The 16,133-nt window shown below is 50.3% G+C and overlaps 1 protein-coding gene across 1 annotated transcript in view; it reads right to left on the bottom strand.

The window, feature by feature from the left end:
• LOC138259335 (E3 SUMO-protein ligase ZBED1-like) overlaps nt 1–15,523 on the bottom strand; it is a 32,902-nt gene extending 17,379 nt beyond the window's left edge. Inside the window, exon 1 of the mRNA XM_069206976.1 lies at nt 15,391–15,523. The gene's annotated coding sequence lies outside the window, so the exon portion shown is untranslated. The remainder of the gene's footprint in view (nt 1–15,390) is intronic.
• Nucleotides 15,524–16,133: the final 610 nt, after the last annotated feature.

Here is a 16,133-nt window from a genome sequence, read left to right as displayed (position 1 = left end):
CATAAAGGACCCCTCACCTAGCACATGCACACTGCCATTGCAGATTGTGTGTGTTGGTGGGGAAAAAAAGGCAAAGTCAACATGGCATCCCCTTCAGGATGCCATGCACACAAAATACTGCCTGTGGCATAGGTAAGTCACCCCTCAAGCAGGCCTTACAGCCCTAAGGCAGGGTGCACTATAACAAAGGTGAGGCCATAGCTGCATGAGTAATATGCCCCTACAGTGTCTAAGTCTATTCTTAGACATTGTAAGTACAGTGTGGCCATTTTAAGTATGTGGTCTGAGAGTTTGTCAAAACTAACTCCACAGCTCCATAATGGCTACACTGAATACTGGGAAGTTTGGTATCAAACTTCTCAGAATAATAAACCCACACTGATGCCAGTGTTGGATTTATTACAAAATGCACACAGAGGGCATTTTAAAAGATGCCCTCTGTATTTTACCCGATCCTTCAGTGCAGGACTGAGTGGTCTGTGCCAGCCTGTCACTGAGATGAGTTTCTGCCCCCCTGGGGTGAGAGCCTTTGTGCTGTCTGAGGACAGAAACAAAGCCTGCACTGGGTGGAGGTGCCTCTCACCTCCCCCTGCCGGAACTGTAACACATGCCTTTTGTTACAGCACCCCAGGGCATCCCAGCTAGTAAAGATGCCGGCCCCTCCGGCCACTGCCCCCACTTTTGGGGCAAGGCTGGAGGAGATAATGAGGAAAACAAGGAGGAGCCACCCACCAGTCAGGACAGCCCATAAGGTGCCCTGAGCTGAGGTGACTCCTGCCTTTAGAAATCCTCCATCTTGAGATTGAAGGATTCCCCCAATAGGAATAGGGATGTGCTCCTCTCCCCTCAGGGAGGAGGCACAAAGAGGGTGTAGCCACCCTCCAGGACAGTAGCCATTGACCACTGCCCCCCTGACCTAAACACACTCCTAAATTCAGTATTTAGGGGCGACCCTGAACCCAGGAAATCCGATTCCTGCAACCTACACAAAGAAGAAGGACTGCTGACCTGAAAGCCCTGCAGAGACGACATAGACACCAACTGACTTGATCCCAGCCCTACCGGCCTGTCTCCAGACTCAAAGAACCTGCACAGCGACGCATCTGACAGGTACCAGCGACCTCTGAGGACTCCTAGGACTGCCCTGAACCCGAATGACCAAGAAACTCCCGAGAAGAGCGGCACTGTTCAAAACCTGCAACAACTTTGCAACAAAGAAGCAACTTCTAAAGAACTCTCTCTTCCCACCAGAAGCGTGAGATGGCTCACTCTGTACCCAACGTCCCCGGCTCGAGCTCCAGAGAACAAACACCGCAGAGAGGACTCCCAGGCGACTGCGACAACGTGAGTAACCTGAGTCGACCCCCTTGCACCCACACAGCGACGCCTGCAGGGAGGAACCAGAGGCTCCCCCTGCCCGCGACTGCCTAGTAACAAGGAACCAAATACCTGGACCAAGCTCTGCACCCGCAGCCCCCAGGACCGAGAGGAACCACCTTCCAGTGCAGGAGTGACTAGCAGGCAGCCCTCTTCCTAGCCCAGTCAGTGACTGGCCTGAGAAGCCCCCCTGTGCCCTGTCTGCATCGCTTAAGTGACCCCCCCCGGTCCCTCCATTGCTTCCTATAGCAAACCCGATGCCTACTTTGCACAATGCACCCAGCCACCCCTGTGCCGCTGAAGGTGTGTTTTGTGTGCCTGTTTGTGTCCCCCCCCCCCCCCCCCCCCCAGTGCTCTATAAAACCCTTCTGGTCTGCTCCCCGAGGATGCAGGTACTTACCTGCCAGCAGACCGGAACCGGAGCACCCCTGTTCTCCATAGGCGCCTAAGTGTTTTGGGCCCTCCTTTGACCTCTGCACCTGACCGGCCCTGTGTTGCTGGTGCGGTGACTTTGGGGTTGCCCTGAACCCCCAACTGTGAGCTGCCTATGCCCAGGAGATTGACTGTGTAAGTCCTTTACTTACCTGAGAAACGTAACCAAACTTACCTCCCAAGGAACTGTTGATTTTTGCAGTGTCCACTTTTAAAATAGCTTATTGGCATTTTAACCTAAACTGTGTGTACTACTGTTTTAAATCAAAGTTCCCTACTTACCTGTGTGAAGTACCTTGCATTTTATGTACTTACCTCAAATCTTGAATCTTGTGGTTCCAAAATAAATTAAGAAAATATATTTTTCTATATAGAAACTATTGGCCTGGAGTTAAGTCTTTGAGTGTGTATTTTTCATTTATTGCCTGTGTGTGTACAACAAATGCTTAACACTACCCTCTGATAAGCCTACTGCTCGACCACACTATCACAAAATAGAGCATTGGTATTATCTAATTTTGCCACTATCAATTTCTAAGGGGAACCCTTGGACTCTGTGCACAGTATCTCCCACTTTGAGATAATATATACAGAGGCAACTTCCTACAGAGCTGCAATCTGATAGACTTCTAGCTGCAGATTCCTTACCTTTGAATTCCCTGGTGTCAGCTTCGAATCTGGAATTTTTTGCTATGCAGTACCCTGCTCACGCCGTCGAGTTGCATTGTTCGGATCCGCGTGCGCCATCCGGCTCTGCATAGCTTCGTCAGCGGCGATGGAGCAGTCTGTGACGTCACGGTCGCCTATAAAGGCACCACCCCAGTGCACGTACGTCGTTTCTTTTGCTTCTATGCCAGTTAAGGTCAGGTTTGGGATCGAGCTACCCTTTGCCTTTTTTGGCAAGCCTTTTTTCAACCGTTTTGTCGAAGATTTTTTCGTGTCTGTACGGGAATGTCGTCTAGGAAGACAGGATTTAAGCCGTGTGGCGCCTGTCACTGTGCCATGTTCATGACGGCCCCCACCAGGTATGTCTCTGGTGCCTCGACAGAGACTACGACACAAAGTTGTGCTCCAACTGCCGGGCCATGGCCCCAGAGGCTTTGAGAGAGTGGTCTCTAAAGCTAATGGCGGCCTGGCAGTCGACTTCGGTTGGCGCGACTCCTAGGAGGTCACGGTCCCACCCCAGGAGGTCGCGGGACCGCTCCAGGAGCCCCAAGTCCTCTTCTTCGCACTCAAGGTCCTCGGGACGCTCAGGGAAGAGGCACAAGAAGAAGTCCAAGTGGACTTCAGCTTCGCCACGCCTGTCGGCTGACGAGGTATCACGGGAACATCGACGTTCCGAGCACGGTTCCGCTGCGCCAATGCCAGGGCTGACTTTGTGTCTCCCCCCTTATCCGGGAGCGACCCCCGCTCAAATGAAAGACTTCTACAAAGCCATGCTCCTCGTTTTTGAGCAGGCTGCCCCCGCGGGTGGGTCTTAGGACTCCATGGGGAAAGCAAGGGCCCCACTGGGTTCGACACCGGTGGCTTCGGCCTCAGCGCTGCTGGGGACCCTGGGATCCGATATCAGATCCGGACTGGGGCTGGTTCCACACAGCAGGCCTTCTCCGGCACCGGGCACGACATCGATGCCCCCCCCACCGCTGGTATCCACCAGTGGTGGGAGCCCCATCCTCATTCCAGATGATCTGGAGCCAGAACAACATCGTACGACACCAATTCCGACTTTGACGGCGCCGATACGGCCCAGATCAGTGCCTAAGGCTTATTCTGATCAGCCAGGCACAGGTGAGGAATGGGAGGGGTCTGAGGACCCTTTAGAGTATGGATTAGAGGAGTGGGACTGGTATGAGGATCTAGGGGAAGGAAGCCAGCAGAGTGGATACTTCTCCAGATGCTGGTATGCTCTCACCTCCTGTGGCTACGGAGGAGCAAGCGTCATATGCCATGGTGGTGAGTAGGGCAGCTGAGGTCTTCGACCTGGACTTGCCTAAGTGCCGGTTAGGACTAACATCTTGACAGAGGTGCTTTAGCTAGGGGTTGCTACATCGGAGCCGATGTTACCCTTTAATGAGGCCCTTACTGATGTCCTGCTGGGGACGTGGTCCAAAGCTAGCACAGGGGCTCCTGTAAATAGGACAAGTGGCCGCCGCCATCGACCAACTCCTACCAACCCTAGTTTCCTCACCCAACACCCCACCCCGGAGAGCTTGGTGGTCAAAGCCTCCACATCCCATGGTAGCTTCTCTTCCTCTCCCCCGTATAGGGAATCCAAGAGGCCATAAACACCTCATGCTTATTGGACCGCTTTTTCCATACTTTATGGGATATGGTGGCACAGGTGCTGCCCCAGGTCCCGGAGGGCAGACGGGACACTCTTACTCAGGCTGTCAAGGATGGGGGAGATGCAGCCAAGTTTACAATTCGGTGTAGTTTGGACACGACAGACTTGCTGGGCAGGGCGATTTCATCGACAGTGACCTTTCGTCGCCACGCCTAGTTTTATACCACTGGCTTTTTCAGGGGATGTCCAGGTAAATCTGATGGACAGGCCCTTCGATGGCTCACGCCTTTTTGAGAAAAGGCAGACTTGGCGCGCTTGAGTGGTTCGAGGACTCTCGAGCTACGGACAGATCCTTGGACCTCTTGGTGCCCGCTCGCCAGCAGTCTGCCTTTCACCCCTTTCAAGGCTTCGGGAGGGGTGGGGTACCACATTACCCACAGGTCAGCCGCCATCCTCCAGCTTCACAGCATTCAGTGCGAGGATGAGGTCATCATACCTTCAGACCCAGAGGGTCTAGCCAGAGGTCAGCCATCGCCCAGCCCCCCTCTTCCACAACGCCCAAGCCCTCCTAGTATGGTTCTGCAAGACCATGCTCATCCAGTTGGAGGAAGGATTCGATTTCATCTCCCTCACTAACGGTCCATAACATCCGACAAATGGGTCTTGCAGATCATACAGAAGGGCTATTCCCTCCCCTTCCAGTCTTTACCTCTCTCTATCCCTCCATTAAAAGACAGCTGATGGAGGATCATTTAATCTTGCTCCACGAGGAAGTTAAGGCTTTCTTGGCCAAAGGAGCCATAGAAAAGGTCCTGATGTCAGAAGTAGGCAGTGGTTGTTATTCCCGCTACTTTCTGATTCCAAAAAAGAACAAGGGTCTTCGCCCTATCTTGGATTTAAGGGACATCAATCTCTTCCTCAAAAAGGAGACATTCTAGATGCTCACTCTTGCTCAGGTCTTGTCTGCCCTAGACAAAGAAGATTGGATGATAACGTTGGACTTGCAGTATGCATATTTTCACATCCCCATCCTGCCGCCCAACGGCGTTACTTGCGGTTCAAGGTGGGCCGCGAGCACTTACAGTTTCAGTGCTCCCCTTTGGTCTCACCAGTGCCCCTCTGGTGTTTAAAAAGGTGATGGTGGTGGTGGCAGCTTATCTGCGTAGGTTAGGGATTTCAGTCTTCCCCTACCTCGATGACTGGCTGTTGAAGGCTCCTATGCCACAGGCTCTTGTCACCCACCTTCACACTACAACTGACCTCCTGCATTCATTGGGTTCACTATAAATGTGTTGAAGTCACACCTGACTCCCTCTCAGAAGTTGCAGTTTCAGGTTTATCCTCCCGAACAGCGAGTCCAGGATATTCAGGTTATGATACCGATGTTTCAGCCTCTATCCTGGATTTCGGTGAGACAGACTCTGGGGCTGAAGGGACTCATGGCTTCCTGCATCTTGTTAGTCAAACATGCCAGATGGCATATGAGGGATCTGCAGGGGCAACTGATGTTCCAGTGGGCACAGCATCAGGGAAATCTTACCGACACAGTTCAGGTCTCGGAAGGAACTTCAAAAGACCTGCAGTGGTGGTTAGTGAACTGCAATTGGGTCAGAGGCAGACTCCTCTCCCTTGCCCAACCAGATCTCACAGTAGTGCAGATGCGTCACTTCTGGGATGGGGTGGCCATCTGGGAGAGGTGGAGATCAGAGGCCTCTGGTCTCCAGCGGAATCTGGACTCCATATCAACTTGCTGGAGCTCCAGGCTATCCGACTGGCATTGAAAGCATTTCTTCCTGTTGTGAAAGGGAAGATAGTGCAGGTGTTCACAGACAACACCACCGCATTGTGGTACTGCAACAAGCAGAGCGGTGTGGGGTCGTGGACCCTTTATCAAGAGGCTTTGCGTCTCTGGACATGGCTGGAACAGCAGGGCATAACCCTGGTGGTTCAACACCTGGCAGGTTCTCTGAATGCCAGAGCGGACGAACGCAGCTGTCAAGGCCTAGCAGATCACGAATGGTATCTCCATCCGGAGATGGCGCAAGGACTCTGTAGGAAGTTGGCTTTGTATATACTATCTCAAAGTGAGATGTAGTGTGCACAGAGTCCAAGGGTTCCCCTTAGAGGTTGATAGTGGAAAAATTAGATAATGCTAATGCTCTATTTTGTGGTAGTGTGGTCGAGCAGTAGGCTTATAAGAGGGTAGTGTTAAGCACTTGTTGTACACACAAAGGCAATAAATGAGAACACACACTCAAAGACATAACTCCAGGCCAATAGGTTTTTATATGGAAAAATATTATTTTCTTAATTTAATTTAGAACCACAAGATTCAGAATTTAGGTAAGTACATAAATTGTAAGGTACTTCACACAGGTAAGTATGGAACTTTTAATTAAAACAGTAATGTACACAGTTTTGGCAAAAATGGCAATAAGTTATTTTAAAAGTGGACCCTGTGCAAAAATCAACAGTTCCTGGGGGAGGTAAATATTGGTTAGTTTCTCATATAAGTAAAGCACTTACAAGTTCAGTCTCCTGGGCATAGGCAGCCCACTGATGAGGGTTCAAGTCAACCCCAAACACCCAGCACCAGCAACACAAGGGCCGGTCAGGTGCAGAGGTCAAAGGAGGGCCCATATAACATAGGTGCCTATGGAGAACAGGGGTGCTCCGGTTCCAGTCTGCTAGCAGGTTAAGTACCTGTGTCCTCAGGGAGCAGACCAGGGGGTTTTGTTGAGCACTGGGGGGGACACACCCAGGCACACAAAATACACCCTCAGCGGCACAAGAGCGGCCGGCTGCAGTGTGCAAAGTAGGTTTCAGGATTTGCGCTGAAAGCAATGGAGGGACCCGGGGGTCACTCTGGCGATGCAGGCAGGGCACAGGGGGCTTCTCGGGCCAGCCACCGACTCAGCTAAGATGAGGGCCGCCTTCTGGTCACTCCTGCACCGGTTGTTGGCTCCTATCGGTCCTGGGGGCTGTGGGTGCAGTGCTTTGTCCAGGCGTCGGGTTCCTTTGTTTCCGGGCTGTCACGGTCAGGAGGAGCCTCTGGATCCTCTTTGCAGGTGTTGCTGTGGGGGTGCAGGGAGTTCTACTCAGGGTGTCTACGTCGTTGGAGTCACCTGGGGGTCCTCTCTACAATGTTAGTTCCTCTGAACACGAGCCGGGGGTGTCGGGTGCAGAGTGTGAAGACCCACACTTCCGGAGTGAGGCTGGAGTCTTCTTTAGAGTTGTTTTCTTTGTTGCAGATTTTGGACAGAGCTGCTGTCCTCAGGAAGATCCTGGTCCTTTAGGTGCAGGTCAGTCCTCTGAGTCCTCAGAGGTCGCTGGTCCCGCTGGATGAGTCGATGTGCAGGTTTTTTTACTCTGGAGACAGGCCGTTAGGGCTGGCGCCAAGCCAGTTGTTGTCTTTGTTGTCTTTCCGGGGCTTTCAGGTCAGCAGTCCTTCTTCTTCCTTCAGATTGTAGGAATCTGATTTCCTGGGTTCAGGGTCCCCCCTAAATACTCCATTTATGGGTGTGTTTAGTTCTGGGGGACAGTAGCCAATGGCTACTGTCCTGGAGAGTGGCTACACCTCTTTGTGCCTCCTCCCTGCGGGGAGGGGTGCACATCCCTATTTCTATTGGGGGAATCCTCCAAAACAAGATGGAGGATTTCTTAAGGCAGGGGTCACCGGTCCTGACTCGTGGGTAACTCCTCCTTGTTTTTCTCACTATCTCCTCTGGACTTGCCGCCAAGAGTGGGGGCTGTGTCGGAGGGGCTGGCATCTCCTCTAGCTGGAATGCCCTGGGGCGCTGTAATACCAGGCTTGAGCCTTTGAGGCTCACCGCCAGGTGTTAAAGTTCCTGCAGGGGGAGGTGAGAAGCACCTCCACCCAGTACAGGCTTTGTTCCTGGCCATAGAGTGACAAAGACACTCACCCCATGTGGCCAGAAACCCGTCTGGATGTGGCAGGCTGGCAGGAACTGGTCAGCCTAACACTAGGAATTGGAATGGTATACAGGGGGCATCTCTAAGATGCCCTCTGTGGGCATTTTTCAATAACTCCCACACTGGCATCAGTGTAGATTTATTGTGCTGAGAAGTTTGATACCAAACTTCCCAGAATTCAGTGTAGCCATTATGGAACTGTGGAGTTCATATTTGACAGACTACCAGACCATATACTCTTTATGGCTACCCTGCACTTACGATGTATAAGGTTTTGCTTAGAGACTGTAGGGGCATAGTGCTCATGCAACTATGCCCTCACCTGTGGTACAGTGCACTCTGCCTTAGGGCTGTAAGGCCTGCTAGAGGAGTGACTTACCTATGCCACAGGCAGTGGGTTGTGGGCATGGCACTCTGAAGGGAGTGCCATGTCGACTTAGTCCTTTTCTCCCCACTGGCACACACAAGCTGTGAGGCAGTGTGCATGTGCTGAGTGAGGGGTCCCCAGGGTGGCATAATACATGCTGCAGCCCTTGGAGACCTTCCCCGATCACAGGGCCCTTGGTACCAGGGGTACCAGTTACAAGGGACTTATCTGTGTGCCAGGGCTGTGCCAATTGTGGAGACAAAGGTACAGTTTAGGGAAAGAACACTGGTGCTGGGGCCTGGTTAGCAGGGTCCCAGCACACTTTCAATCATCAACAAAAGGCAAAAGGTTAGGGGGTAACCATGCCATGAGAGGCATTTTCCACCAGTCTCTTTCAGCAGTGGGGAGAGCCCTGGTTAGATCTGTTCGCCTACGCACAGAACGCGCAGTGTCAGCAGTATTGCGCATTAGAGTTTCCAAGGCTGCAATTGCTCGGCTACGCTTTGCGTCACAAGTGGAATTCAGGCCTCCTGTATGCTTTTCTACACATACCACTTCTGCCCAGAGTTCTCAAGAAGATCAAGAATGACCGGGCCCAAGTCACCTTAGTGGCTCCGGATTGGGCACGAAGAGTCTGGTATCCCGAGCGTCTCAAAATGAGCATCAATCCTCCAATCAGGCTGCCCCTTCGGGAATATCTTCTGTCACAGCAGCAGGGGAGGGTTCTCCACCCGAACCTGTCAACTCTGCGCTTTAATGCGTGGAGATTGAGGGCCAGCAGTTGATGGCTTTTGACCTTCCTCCCCAAATCTGTAAAGTTATTTTGGCAGCCAGGCGTCCCTCCAATAAAATGTTATACGCCTGCCAATGGAAACGCTTTGTATATTATTGTACAGAAAGGTCTGTTGATCCTCTTTCTGCTTCTCTTTCTGATATCCTTCTATTCATACTTTCCCTTGCCCAGCAGGATTCTGCCCTGGGTCTCTCAAGGGCTATCTGGCTGCTTTATCCGCATTTCTTCGGCTGCCTGATCAGCCTTTTCTGTTTAAATCCCCCATTGTACATAGATTCCTTAAAGGGCTTGTACATACGTTTCCCTCTATGCCCTTTGTTATGCTCCAATGGGACTTAAATCTGGTCCTCACATTTCTGATATGTACTCCTTTCGAGCCTTTGCACAACTGCCCCCTCCGGCTGCTCACTCTCAAGACAGCCTTCTTTGTGGAGATGACACCTTCCAGGAGGGTGAGTGAGATGCAGGCTCTGTCATCAAAGCCACTGTATCTCACTATCTATGCGGACATGGTGGTACTTAGAGCTCCTGCCTCTTCCTCCCCAAGACAGTGAACCCATTTCATCTGGGCCAGAACATCACCCTGCCCACCTTTTTTGCTCCACCGCATCCCTCAAAGGAAGAGGAACAACTCCACCGACTGGACCCAAAAAGAGCGTTGTTGTTCTACCTTGACCGCACAAAAGGGTTCCGGGTGGATGACCAACTCTTTGTGGAGTATGTTGGAGCAAAGAAGGGTCAGGCAGTCCAGAAGCTAACCATTTCGCGCTGGGTCATTCTCTGCATCAAAATCTGCTATGCATTGGCCAGGAAGCAGCCTCCTGAGGGCTCATTCGGCCAGGGGCAAAGCTAGTACCACAGCGTTAGCTCAGGTGTTTCAGTCCTGGAGATTTGTCAGGCGGCAACGTGGGCATCTTTGCACACATTTTTTAAAGCATTACTGCCTGGACAGTCAAGTACGGAGGGACAGACACTTCGCCCGTTCAGTCCTACAGGACTTTTTAGAGTATTAGTGTAATTAGAGTTATCCGCAGCCCACCGCCAGGAGCTTATGGTTGGGTATCCATTCATAGGTAAGGAATCTGCAGCTACAAGTCTCTATCAGATGAATAAGTTACTTACCTTTGGTAACACATTATCTGGTAGAGACTCTATCTAGCTGCAGATTCCTTACACCCACCCATGCCTCCTCACTCTGCGGATATGTCTAGTTGGGTTATGGTTTATCCCTTTTCAGGGTCCTAGTTTTGCAGAGACAAAATGTCGGTTCTATCCATGACTCTGCGCTTCTGGCGTGGAAGTTTTGTGGATAAAAGAACTGACGTATGCGCGCCGGGGTGGTGCCTTTATAGGCGACTGTGATGTCACAGACGGCTCCAACATTGCTGACGAAGCCACGCAGAGCTGGATGAAGCATGCGGATCCGAACGATGCCACCTGATGGCGTGCGCAGGGTATTGCGCAGCAAAAAATTCCAGATTCGAAGTTGACTGGTGGTAATGGTAGGGAATTCAAAGGTAAGGAATCTGCAGCTAGTCTCTACCAGATAATGCGTTACCGAAAGTAAGTAACTTGTTCATTAGTCCGCACTGTGGAAATACATTAGCACTTCAGCCTTGCAAGAGCCAATCTTTGCACGCTAGAGGTGGGCAGCTTAACAGGTAAAGAACTGTTAATTAGCCCTCATCATTAGTATGGTGGGGGGAGTTTCCATCTGAACTTTAGGACATTCTGCAGAACGAAACGGAAATCTGTAAAGGACAGTTGTGAGCGACTTGAATGTAACTACTGCGTGTGTTCGCTTTGCTCTTGGCAGGAATTTATCACAAAGTCTAGGAAGATTGTCCAAAATATCTATTTCTGTATACAACCATTTACTTATTTCACTTGTCATTCCGATAAACTAAGACATTTTTATAGATCAGTGGAACAGACATCACCTTTGAAAGTGAACGGGATTGGCTGACAGTCAGGTCACGTCAAGATTCCCACTGACTATGCCTCGCCCTTGTCCAACGTTTAAAAGTGATGGGGACACTTAACCGACCGTGCCCAGCTCCACCGCTATACAGTCACTGGTCTGACATGAGCAGCTCTAGCTCCACTTAGACAGCCTTTTGGATGTGACAACGGGCTGACCTTCTGAGGCATACCTCGAGTAAGTTACTCTTTAGGACATTCCTGGACCGCCACTAGAAGAGCTAAATTAACTGTCTTCACCACTTTAGGTTATTTAGCGCCAGGATACCGCATTTAGGGCTACATGTACGTAGCATTTTGCACATCGCAAACAGCGAATCAGGCCGTTTGCGACGTGCAAAATGCATTTTGGTTTGTTCAAACCCATTTTTGCGATTCAATAAACTATTTACCGAATCGTAAAAAGGGATAGCGAGTTGCAATTAGGAAGGGGTGTTCCCTTCCTAATTGCAAGTCGCAGTCCCATGTATGATTGTTTTGTGACCACGAATGTGGTCGCAAAACAATGGTAGTTAGCATCAGTGTCACAATGGTGCTAACCCATTCGCAAACGGGAAGGGCTCCGAATGGGACCCCTTCCCCTTTGTGAACAGCAGTAAAAACATTTTTTTCAGAGCAGGTAGTGGTCCTACAGACCACTGCCTGTTCTGAAAAAATGAAACGAAAACGTTTCATGTTTTGTTTTTGAAATGCATCTCGTTTTCCTTTAAAGAAAACGGGCTGCATTTAAAAAAAAAAAATGCTTTATTTAAAAGAAGTCACAGACATTGTGGTCTGCTGTCTCCAGCAGGCCACCATCCCTGTGAGGGAAGCCATTCCCAAGGGGGTCGCAAATTGTGACCCCCTTGTGAATCGCAAACAGTGTCATTGACACTATTCAACATAAGGTTTTGCGACTCACAAATTGCGATTCACTCTGACTCGCAATTTGCTAGTCGCAAATCAATTATTCGTACATGTAGCCCTTAGAGCGCTGTTTACACTACAACAAGTCACCATTCGTACTTTCCTTCATTCATACACCAACAGGGCTTAGAAACCCATGCTCCTTCCAGCATCCTATCTGAAAGACAGGTAGGGTAGGAATAAAGGCAGTCAGGCACCCTAACCAGCGATTCACTCGAGCCTACCCCACTGCATTGTATGCTGCAAATTATATATATGTGCCATTTTTTAGGAAGGAAAATGCTAATGATTTTAAATAAATAAAACACAGTATTTACCTATAAATGTCAGTTCTACTGAGCAAAACTAGATCGAGTGGATACTTCTTATTTCTAGTAACTTCGCTGAGTAACTTGATGAGTGTTTTTTCTGCGCCGATTTTTCATGCCCTAAGTAGGGATATTACTGGTCTCTCTTATATGCCAAGATTCAGCTCAGGAATGTGTATTATTTCAGAGGCCTGACTCCTTGCAACGAAGAGGTGGCACAGATGTGTGCCATGCAGGCACGGTCCCTTCACTAGCCACGTATTTGCTACAGGTAGGCGGTGGGTACTCGAAAGCTAAGGAGTGAAAACTTCAGAAAAGTTCAGGGTTCTTCATTTCCTGTATGCCACTGGGCGGGCGCACGGCCTTAGAGAACTTTCAGTCTAGGCCTCAAGACACTGACTGACCGGAGGCGGAACCAAGGGTAATGAGACGTCCTTTAGACTTGTGCGAAATCTGTTTCTGCACACGTTATCGGTTATGTGGTAGATTTATTATTTATGTTGTTGAACTGATTTAATTACACACTTTTCCTACATCGGTGATACGGCGTTACAACATCACCTGATAACAAATCTGCCATTACCGCCAGGAAACGCAAACCAGCGGCATCGGTCGGTCTTATCCCAGTTTAGCAGGGTTCACCTTCTAAACGACCACCGACCGAGCTAGAGCCGGGAGTACTCATTCATCACTGAGGGGACCAGTGTTCGAAGTGCATTGAAAACGAATGGGAACTACGATGCTGCAAGCAGTGGGGCGGGTCCAGTGAGCGTGCGGGCGGGGTCAAAGGTGTGGCTAAATAAATAAAGGGAATACACTGCGCCTGAGGCCGAGATGCCAACACGAAGGATAGGAAGGAAACACCGTATAGTAGGACGGAGCCCGCAGCTCTCGGCGAGAGATTTTGAAGGAATACACGAACATTGACAGTACACAAAACTCCGAGTGTCCACTGTGCACCGGACCCCGTGACTCTAAGTGCGCATTCCAATTATGGCCTCGCTGCCAACGGAGATCCGCCGTATCATGCGTGCACAATGACAGGTCCCCAAGACACTGGGCGTGCACAGGTTCCCATGTTACTGACGGCTGCAGAAAGGAACCAGGAAAGAGACTGGCCACAATAGATAGGACTCATCAACCGTGCACTGAATCTCAGAATACTTAGGGTGCAAAGTAGCCGGACGTGGGACTGCCCCCGGCAGTAAGCTTACACCTGTAGCGAGCACCGCTACACAGAACGTGCACGACGGACGGGATTGTGATACTGTGACACGGAGCGTTCACTGATTAGAGGAACTTGCAACAACGAGCGAACGCGGCAGAAAAGACTGCAAGTCTCATAGCTTGCCCAGTGCGCATATGACCCCCCTCACTTTCGACTGGCTTGCATCAGGAATCGGCCCCTCAATGATACATGTGTACTCTAGACAGTGCTTAATTCGTGCTTGTTGTTTCCGGTGCTGAGCACCGGCACTTATTTTTGAGGGCCGGGGCTTGCTCTTCTGCCTCAAGCATTTGCTGCAAGCAAAAGACACCTATGGGAAAGACGGACCAAGGGAAAAACGAAAAAGCGTCATAAAGGGAGAAAACAGCTGCAAGGGTGAGCTGAAGGTGCAGGGAGTGGCTTTATATGGATTGAAGAGACCCGAGATGGCTTCAGGATTATGCTGCCTCAGTATTCCGTGTTCACACATTTAATTACAGCAGCCTCCTGTTAAGAGGAGGGCTTTGGGCACCGGCACCTCTTTATTTACAAATTAAGTACTGACTCTAGGAAACAGTTTTCAATAATATGCGCGCATTGCGGGCAAAGTCCCACCACCTTGAGTGAGATGCGGAAAGAACCCCCCACCGAACCCTGCATTCGGGGCGGTGCAAAACAAAACTTGTGTTTTAACTGCCTGTAGAGGTAGTGAGAGGGCACTCGAGGTATGGTTCTGTCGTGTTCCCTGAATAAGGTGTTCTAATAATCACTCTGGCCTGGACAGGGCGGCACCAACGTGTATACCCGACGGAGTGTGCGCTCCAGGACACGGTCTTCACAGACATAAACCGCAAGTTGTTCGATGCCATGTGTGCGCTTACGGTGAGTGGCTCATTGCACGGTGAGACTTGCGTGTCATTACTTATACCTGGAAAATTAAACCGTCTTTTATCAGTATGAGGACTGCCTGGCGAATTCAGACTGGCAGCCCTGACATGCTCTACTTGGCAGCGGTGCCAGTTAGAGTGGAAGAACCCTAGACCGTGCGCATCAGAGAGCCCGAGCCATAGCTTTCATGGATTCATTCTGCAGGGGAAAAGCTTCAATGGAACCAAGCATGGATATTGAGAGGATTGCACACGGCCCAACATTTCACCGTAGTGCACAATCCAGCCAGTGCCCTCCCCACCACTTATCGACCCAGGCGTCTGCAGCTTAGTGACCTGCGCCAGCGCGCAACTCACTCCTAGCGGGAGCGGATGGAAGCGAAGCGCTCGTCTCTGTTCGCGTTTTTTATTCCGAGTGCCTGCCTCCTGGCCAATATTCAGAACGTTTCTATTAGTATAAAGTGTATTTACTCCAGGGAAATGTGATTTACAACGTTTAAATTAAGGGGGCGTGCTGTCAAAAATAAGCATAAATACTTTTAAAGCAAACGGGGGCGCAAAGCAGTGTTTTGGGGTGTGGGGAAATTAAACTTAAGGTTGTCCTGCTGTCACTTGGGACACCATGAAATACAATATTTGGCTCCCATATTACAACTTGAGACTACAACAACCACAATCCACTAAACTGCTAATTGATAGCCCAGAGATGTAAGCGTGTTGGCGCAGGTGATGCAGTAATCTGGTAATCACAGACCGACAAATGTCAAGTGGGTTTGCGGTAGAAATCTGCCAAATGGGCACTGTCGACCAATCATAAGCACTCAGTCGATCAGGAATAACATGCGATCCCTCATCAACATGCAGAACGTAAGGGGTGGTGAAGGGGCCCCGTGCCATGCCAGCCTCGAGTACTCACGGCTCCTTCGTGTGCATGGCAGGTCCCCGTCTGGCCGCAGCTGCAGCACCCTGCAGCAGAATGTACCAGCTAACCTTTCCTCTGGAAGTCATCCGGCAAGGGGTCCTCTCAAAAGTCCGCACTGCCGCGGGAAGCGGGAGGGGAGACATCTCCCGGGATGCCTGGGCCGGAGGAGTGATGTCAGCGTAGCTAGCGCGCCTCCCTGCGCCCAGCAGCAGCGGAGACCTGCCGTGACCTGCCACACAGCTCGCAACTCCTGGGGATGCTGCGCCTCTGCGCAATGCAGAGTGTTTGTCGGGCGCAGAATCACACAACATTTGGGTTAATTCTCCCGCGTTTAGGAATATGCAGAAGCGCATAAAGTTTATCTGCTAAAACATGCTAATTCGCTGCGCTTACGCTTCTGCTCCTTAACATTACATCACCTCAGGATTAATAGCAAATTTGAGTCACAGATGTCTGACAGCATTATTTTGTTCTGTATGCAGCATTAATCTCACCAAACCCACTAGGTTGAATTCGAGGTATGTAGTATACAGGAATCTGGCATCGTTAGCTCTGGATGACATGACGATGCTTTTCTTTCAAACGTGAGCATACTTATTGAACAAGTATAATAATTGGTAGAATATAGAACTTATATAGTTATTTTACGACACGGTATGTAAGTGTGTTTTACTGTTAGCGATGATGTTTTCGCTTTAGACCAGGCGTTAGCCAAGACCATTTGATTTCACTAAAAT

The sequence above is a fragment of the Pleurodeles waltl genome, chromosome 9 (assembly GCF_031143425.1).
Source record: "Pleurodeles waltl isolate 20211129_DDA chromosome 9, aPleWal1.hap1.20221129, whole genome shotgun sequence".
NCBI classification, from domain to species: domain Eukaryota; kingdom Metazoa; phylum Chordata; class Amphibia; order Caudata; family Salamandridae; genus Pleurodeles; species Pleurodeles waltl.
Note: the sequence above shows the minus strand (reverse complement) of the source record. Positions and strands in the feature narration are given on the sequence as shown.